Genomic DNA, 8,930 nt, shown 5'->3' on the forward strand with positions numbered 1-8,930 from the left:
TCGTCCATTTCAGAAGTTTACAGAGATTCATGGCAGTCATCATTTATGAGCGTTATTCTCCAGCGTCATGGTTAAATTTGAGTATGTTTCTCCGCATACTTTGACGATACGAAGTGCAGGTGGCTGAAGAAACATGGTGCAACTTTTTCGGTTTATTATCTAATGCCTTGTGGCTGGCTCACCCTAGCTGTAGTTGCTTTTGCACCCATAACACATGATTTAACTAACGAAAAAGTAGATCCGATCACCATGTCTGCTTATTGATGCTGAGCATGTCCACGTGTATCTGAAGTTAGTAACTGCTTCTTACAGAGAGGTCCATCCATTTATTATTCACGCTTGTTCTCTGTTTGGCATGTGGGAATTTATTGGCTTTGTTGGCTGTCGACATGATGTGGACAGTCTGCTTGTCTTTTCATTGGATGCAAAGAGTGTCCTCGTCACGTTAGCTGGCAAATGTCTCCCTTTTTGTGTTTTTCCAATTCTGTGTCTTTCAGCTCACTGGGAAAGCCCCGATAATCCTTGCATGTTGCACCTCAAGCCAGAGTCCTGCGCTCCTACAGGTGGTCATGACGACACTCACGCTAGGCCTATGTGCTCACACTGCATTTCATACACCTCGGCTTGTCCCTTCATTCACAGTCCCCGTTGCTTCCTTCCACCAAGGGCGCCCATGTCACAGCATGCCCTGTCCCAGCAGGTGGCACTCCCTGACAAAGTGTATGAACAGTGATGTCGATGTGTAGAAGTTGTCCAAATAAATGACGGTAGGCATGATGCAGGTATTTCTCCCAGCCATGTAACAACATTGAATGCCGACCCACATGAGCTTGGTACTTCATGCTTTTCCATATATAGAAAATGTGCATTGAGTTGTGGGGCAACTTCTCAGTTGCGGCACTTTAACGCTGTCCAACTGTTGCAGCACGAACAGTTGTTGTAGTTCAGTTGGCTTGCGAATGTTCCTGCATTTTGAGCGAATAGGGGCCCGATGACTGATTAGTTCTGTGCCCTGGATTTTTTCAGCCACAACACAAAGCCTGTTTGGGAAGCATATTCTAAACCATATACACATTATTTATCACACCAACGTTATTATTGTTGTTATTATAATTAGAAGGCAGATCGTTTGAAGCCTGGTTCACCTCTACTGCATGTTGGCCCGGTATTGCACTATCTCTGGGATCGACCCGTCCTCACTTGTTTTGTTGTTGATGTAAAAACAAGAAAAATACATGAACTGCCGGCCACCCACAGCTTTAATGTAAAATAGAGGCTGTAGGTAGTGCCATCTGTCCATTTTTATTTACCTTTGCTATGTAGTGAGGAAACGTGTAGAAGGAAACACAAATGAACGGCTGTTGAGTGTATATTTGCAGTTGACATTGTCTGTTTCTTGTGAAATGCTTTGCTAAGAGTTGAGGCTTGATTATATGCACAAAGAGCCTTCTTGCAGGTGGTAGCAAAGGTGTATAAAAACATCATTTCTGTGTACTCTTTCAATGTGAGTTGATGGAGTCTACATAACAAAGTCACAATATGACACATTACAAACTATCTTGGTTCATAACTGAAAAAAGTACTGGTGAGTTTGGTGAGCAATGGCAGTGTGTATTGCTGCGTACATTTGTGAAACACAAAGGTTTAAGGAGCTTAGCAAAAAAAATGAGCTACTTACAAGAGAACAATATGGACTAGAACAGATTTTTCATACTCAATGCATACGTTTGCTGTCGAGAAGAAAGCTGCCGATGCTGTTCATGTAACAAGCAACTGTATTTATTCTCTGTCACCTCAACTCTGACACATTACATCCAAGGCAGTATAACAAGATCCACTTTGCATCATTTCGCAGTGCCTATGGCCTGCTTTAAGACAAATGGAAATATCGCAATGCATCAAAAGTGTTTCCTCAAAATTATTGCGCATTGTATTATGTGCAGAATGCTCTTCCAAGACTATATAGAAAACCATTCACATTTACAGCTTCACCGTGGTATAAGACACTTTTGTGAAGTCTGCTATTGCAAGAAACGCACAATGCAATCCGTCTATTGACCAAGCAATGTTATACTTACATTTGTTGCTCTCTTCATCACTACAATAAGTGAGCCGTGGCACTAGGGAAAGTGCTGGTGACCGGTTCGCTGCTCCAGAAAATATTGCAGCCATATTATTAGACATCGGTACATCTTTGTGAATAAAGTATCTTTTATCGCTACATATTCTTTTTCATCCAACAATTGGACATTGTAATGCATGCTTATGTGGTTCATCCTTCCTTGCTTGCAGTGTTCCTTGAACTGTAAGGAGAAAGGTGCAACTGATATTCAAGTACACAAATGTTACACCTATTTTATACAGCTGCAAAAAGACATGCAGGGTAAAAATCAAAATATGCAAATGCCGACTCACATTGTGTCAGCTGGTCCACAATTTTGCTTCTTAAAAAATTGATCTCCTCCTTAAGTGATGCAGTGAGCTGTCGCTCAGCCATGCACTGGCTTCTCCAGAAACCCACTTCCTGTTTGGTGCTCTTTAGCTTGCTGGCAGGTACTACGCTATCATCAGAGTCGGAGCTCGACTCTGTGTGCTTCCAGGTGGTAGATTTATGTGATTTATGTACAAGAGTATGAGCATGCCAGGATGGAGGCTCTAATAGCTCACGTTTAAATTACTGATTTCACACATATGCAAATTAAACGGAGAAGGAAAAGAGGGCAGTAATACACAGACACACGTGTCACTTCACATTGTAGCGTACAATTCAAAATGTAAAAGAGCAAAATAGACTGAGCACACAGCAAAGGTAAGAAGCTATTCACACCTTCTTGCCTGGAGCTGCCGCAGGCTTCCTGAAGCCTGCCCACGGGAGCTTCTGGTCCAGTGTTGTGGAGTTGCCACTCCGGAATTGGAATGACTCCGGAATCATTCCGCATTTTCGCGAGCCCGGAATGGAATGGGAATGGGGACAACGCTTGGAGGAACGGAATGGGAATAGAGTTCAGTGCCTTTTGCAGGAAATGGAATGGGAATGGAATTACGTCTTTTCTTTCAAATAGAGCACGTGTTCTTCTACGCGCTGTTTTTGAAACTTCAAACATTAGTATATCAGAGCCTCGAATTTACCAATAAACAAGTATTTTTAAAATGGCTTGGCTGAATGCAAGCACGGTAGATTTATAAGCAACACGCGCCTACTGCAATTCTGTCCTTATATAGACTGTGTTGCTCCGAAGTTTGTCTCTATTCTTCGCGTAACCGCGGCTCTATGCCATTGGTATCCGTCGTGCAGAGCTACGGCGGCGTGTATTTGTATTCTGTGTTGTGTATTTATTATCAGCTGCACGAAATATTTGACTTGGTGCATATACACGTGAACCCATTTTACTTGCGTGAACTCCAGCTCGAATCTTTGTCACTGGTGCACTTTTCTGTTTTTATTTTATATTATGCTTAGATTGCCAAGCAAGAAGCAGCCGGTGTCGCCATAAAGGCAGCAATGTTTTCTGTACCATTTGAATGATTTAAAAATTCTTTCTCAACTATATTTTTGTAGGTGTTAACAGGAGCTACTTTTGAGGCAGCTGTAATAAAGTATGCCTGTTGATCGCTCATGCCTCCATTATCTATTACCAAAAAATAAGACATAGCAATGTTATACTTGTGGTATTTCAGTGTTTTACTGAGATGATGCTCACAGTTTACACGTTTCATGATAAATTTAAGTATAACTAAGAAAGACACAAGATTTGAATACAAATAGCACTAGCTACGCCACAAATATGAGCACTTCCTTTGGTTGCCTTTTATGCTGTGTTGCAATAGAGATTGGTGGTCTGATAACCAATCTCAAAATGTATTTTATATTCTTACATAGAATGTGGTTAGCATCGGTCTATAAGAAATATCTCTTTTGAGAAGTAGCAGCCACACTTTCCCTTCACTGCAGCATGATGCCAGGCTGGCTCCAAAGGGATACTTTCACAGAGTGTTGGTCTGAAACTCTTCAAAGGAATCATAAAGGCACCCATCTGGATTAACGAGGAGTGTTGCCGAGCTCACCCACGGCTACGATAGGTGGACACATGTTCCCCACCATGTGCATTGGAATGCCCAGAAGGCACAGTGTTTCCAGTCACCCACTTGGTCATGATTGGGCGAAATGCTTTGACCCACTGCCAGATGACATGGTATCTCGTATGGATCCAGATTGTCTGGGCCACCACATGTTTGAGTAGGCTAAGGGAACCACTGTTCAAGTGCATGGTCCTCACGAGGATCTGTGTCTGGGATACTTGAGCCACCTCTAAGGGCAAGCGCAGAGTGGTGGCAGCCTTTTCTGTTTACTCATGGGCCAACGGGTGGAGAAAATTCCGAGATGATAGTCCAGAGTAGCTTGCAAAAAAGCCGCACGAACGTGCTGTTTCTCGGAGAGGTTTAGAGGAGACACGTGGGACTCCGTTCACGTAGGCAGCGAGAACAGAGAAAGGAACAGTGGAAGGAACAAAATATAAACTAAAGGAAAAAGGAAACGCAAGGGTGTCACAGGCCACAGGGAAGCTACTCTCTCTCTCATCCTCTTTATAACGTCCGGTGCGTACCGTCTGGACTCCTGGACACGCCTCTCTCCGTGGTAATGAACGCGTTCATGCGGTTGCCCGAAATCTGACCGGCTGGGCACCATCGGAAGAGCTGTCCAACCCAGACAACGCACCGACAGAACCTCTAAACTACTGTGCGACGCTGGAATACTATAGACATAGCCGTTACACTTATCATCCTCCTCATTATTCACTTGAAGAGACGGACAACCAGTTTGTATGGTTGGAATGACTGCACCTGCTGGAGTAAAATGCCGTTCTGTGCTTCGAGCCTCTCGGCTCTCTTTCGCCACATTTTCTTATCTGCTACCCCTCTCTGAAGCTCTGACCGCGCGGCTAAGGATTTGTCATCGTGTGATGATGATGATGATGTATATTTGTTCCAGCATCGTTTCTTTGGGCTCTGAAAAATTTGAATAATTCAAACATTATCAAGAGGAAATTAATACAATGTACAGATGACACACTTACAGGGGTACGGCGGCTTGGCTGGTTACAAGAATCACCCTTGGCTTTCTTTTGCGTGTCTGCAACATGCTTGGCAAGCATTTTTGAGTATGTGTCTGCTTTTTCATGTGCTTGCGTATTTTTGCGCTTTTGTGATGCCTGGTAAAAAGCAGAAAAAGTGTGTTGGTAAAACCAGTTCACAAGGCAGTGCCTATAAATCTGCATGTCAAGACCATGTCAGGGTGGTAGAACACACCGACGGACTCAATTCTATGCAGAATTAAGCCCAAATATAAATCTGCCATTTCCTACGCCGATATGAGACCACGCGTCATTCACATGCAGTCATAAACAGTCACATTTTTTGGTAATGCTGACTCATATTGCCTCACATGTCCTGCACACAGCAGCCACACCATCTACACTTGCTGCAGCTGCTTCTGCGGCCGGCCAGAATATGTTTTTTTTTTTTTCATGTTGGGCCTTGTATATCCTGTGGTGTAGCCTCCGATGTGAAATGCCTGCCCAGGCATGAATTAGCTGCAAGTGGGCCCACTTGAAGTGGTTTATCGAACCACTTGGGAAGTGGTCCCGCTCGGTGAGCTGCACCACTTGCAATGCGGCATTGCTCCAGCCGAACTTACGCATTTAATAACAATAAAGTGACAATGTTCTGAACGTTTATTCAAGCCTCATGTTTCTCCCGTCGACCTCTTCATGGTCTTCCTGACATCTTTTATTTTTTGCGATAGGATTGTCGACATGTTTTCGATCGTTGCCTTCACACACGTGTCATTTTGAGCACCTCAGTGTGTCACCGTTTCTAAAAAGAAAGCCGACATTAATAAATGAAGCATAGAGCTCATTGCTCTTCAGTGCTGCAAGACTATACTTACTGATGGTCAGAGCCACCTCTTCGGGACTCATCTGTTTCCTCACTATGGCGTCTGGATTCTTGTAGTCTTTTGGTGCCAGCCTACCCCCATAAGTTCAATTTGCAAGAGCCTTGCGGCCCCATATGGCTTCAGCCATGCCCTTTGCCACTAAAGGTGGCTTCTTTTGAGCCATAATTTTTTGCGCTTGTTGGCTCCCAGTGCAAAATCCATTTGCCACATGGTACTGAAAAAGAAAAAAAAAAGCAATTAGAAACAAAATGCCAGGAGTGTACTTGATCATACTTCCCCTACCATCACCAATATCGACGAAGGCTTGCTGGTTGGCAACCTGCGAGCACGACATGAACCTGAGCATGTGACATTTGCGCGCTCAGTTTAGTATCTACATCTCTCCCAAATGCTGCTCAAGACATTTTGTATGACCGCTGCTCGCATTCTCACGTAAAGATGCCGCCTGGTGTCAGTTCACACAAATGAAACTCCAATTGAGCACAACTATGTTGTGAAGTTGTTTTTATATCGCAAAGGTAATTCTTTTGCCTGTTCAAATAGCTTTACCGATATGAAGGATTGCTAACTGGACAGCTACTGCACATCAATAATCGTTGCTTCATTTCAAGGTGCTTGAATTGGCTTGAGCATGTGCTTGGAAAATTTTAGATAGCTCGAGGCATGTGAACCGAGCCATAAAAGAAGACAAGTAAGCGGGCATTGTCTGCATGGGCTCGGCAGTGGAAGTTTGCATCGCCAGCAGACGCATTGGCGACGGGAGCGGCAGGCATTTGACGCTGCAGCCTGTTGTACTTGCGTTCCAAGGTGTGGCCAGCGAACTCGATGAAGTGATCGAGCGAAGCTCCTTGGCGATGCGGCTACCGCGCACAGCAAGTAGGAGCGTTCCTCACGCAAGCCCCCTTCTCATGCAAGTCGCTGAAGACAATCTCTGGAGTGCCACGTCAACGGTGGAACGCCCTGCCAGAGAAGGAGCCAAAGAGGACGTTAGGCCTAACGGGCCTGAAAGTTGAGTCTCTGGTACAATGACCTGCATGCACTGGCGACAGAGGATGTATGTGACAGCATAGTGGACTCCTGGATTGGCGAGGGCATCGTGGGCCAGACATGGCCGAACGAGAACGATGAGATACCTTAACGAAGAAGAAGAAAACTTTTATTCGTTTCCGGCAGATTGCTGGGCTGGGCTCCCACCTAGAAGCTAACGGAGACAGCATGCCTTCTGGCAGCTTCCTCGGCCTGCTGGATCGCCCAGAGTTGCTTGTCCAGGCCCGAACTGAGCAGCGTAGTCCGCCAACGCTCCCGAAGGCCTTCATTGGAGGTCGCGACCCTAGTATTGCTTTTAATGCTGGACATGCCCATAGGATGTGATCAAGCGTGGCCCTGATGTTACAATACTGGCATAGATTAGTTGGGTATAATTCAGGATATATGTGGTGCATGATGACGGTGTTCGTGTATGTTCGTGTTTGTAGCTGCCGCCATTGAACGTACTGGGCCCGATTTAGCTTGGGGTGTGGCGGAGGGTACTCCCGCCTTTGCATTCGGTAATGCTGAGTGATATCACAGAATTTAGTGAGCCGATCATCCCATTCCCATACAGCCGCGGAAGAGTCCATTCGGGTGGCTGTTTCTTCTAACGCGGCCCGGAACGTGAGACCCCGAGCCACGTTGTGCGCCACTTCATTTGGATTGACCTCCTGGTGACCTAGGGGCGTGTGGGCAGGGAACCAGAGTATTTGTACGCATTTGTCTGCCTCATGAATTTTGCCTGTATTTAGCATCCGCAATGCCTCGGGGGTGATTCTGCCGCTTGCGTAGTTTCGCACCGCTGTTTGCGAGTCGCTGATGATATAGTAGGCATTCGTGTGGGCTATGGCCATCGCGATAGCGACTTCCTCCGCCGTTTCTACGTGTCTTGTGGTAATTGATGCACCTGTTTTGCATTGTTGTGTGTGGTCTACAACCGCAGCCACGAAGCGGTGACGTTCCCGATAGCGTGCAGCATCGCCAAAGACCGCTTCGTGGCTGCACCCAAAAATCTTGGTCATGGCTCTGGCTCTACTGAGGCGTCTGCCCGCATTGTGTTCGGGGTGCATGTTTCTGGGTATAGGTGGAACTGTGAGTTTAGTGTGCTGTATAATTTTAATAACATTACTGATTAAGGCCGATTGGGCTGGGGACCTAAGCAGCTTTATTTTTACTACATTGCAGCCATATTGGAAGCCTCCCCTCTAACCACAGGGCTGCCTTTCTACATTTTAAAAGCACTATACATGGACACTACATCATCTCCCCATGGAAACAAAAATGAAATGGTCATTTGTTTAAACATCATATTCTTTCAGATAACCTGGTTGTTGCTTGGTTCATTTGAGGGTACCACTGTGTCTTGGGGGGTATAGGTATGGCTTGGTTGAGAACAGCTGCACTATGGCTTAAAAGGTGGCTGCTACTTGGCACAGCTGCGTCATCCAGACCTGGCATGTCGGTCTTGTACTTGTGTTTCACTTGAACTGTGCTTGCGTCTTAGAAGAAACTTGAGTTACAACAAATCGATGCTCCATTTGTGGATGCTGTGATTTGGGAGCCACTTACTTTGGTGATTGTGTATGGATGTGGGGCACAGTTAGAGAACCTATTTGTCTTGTCCTGTTTGCAGAAGACTTGTTGTCAAACACGCAGCTGGTTGTGGCTGTCATGTCTCCGAGGGTCGATGTATTGCTTGTTGTATGTTTTTCTTTAGGCGTAATTTTGTCTAGCTTCGGAGTGAGCTGAGTTGTGAGCACCAAGAGGAAGTGTTGGAAGATTATTTGTGGGTCTCCCCATAGAGAAGTTCAAATTGTTATTTTTTTGTAGAACCATGGGGTGTTGACTGATAAGCCAGCAGGAATTACTGGAGCTCATTGGTCCAATCCAAATGGCTTAAACGACTTACAAGTAGAGACTCATTAAGGGTGCGCATGAATCGTTC

The sequence above is a fragment of the Rhipicephalus sanguineus genome, chromosome 8 (genome assembly GCF_013339695.2).
Source record: "Rhipicephalus sanguineus isolate Rsan-2018 chromosome 8, BIME_Rsan_1.4, whole genome shotgun sequence".
Lineage (NCBI taxonomy): Eukaryota > Metazoa > Arthropoda > Arachnida > Ixodida > Ixodidae > Rhipicephalus > Rhipicephalus sanguineus.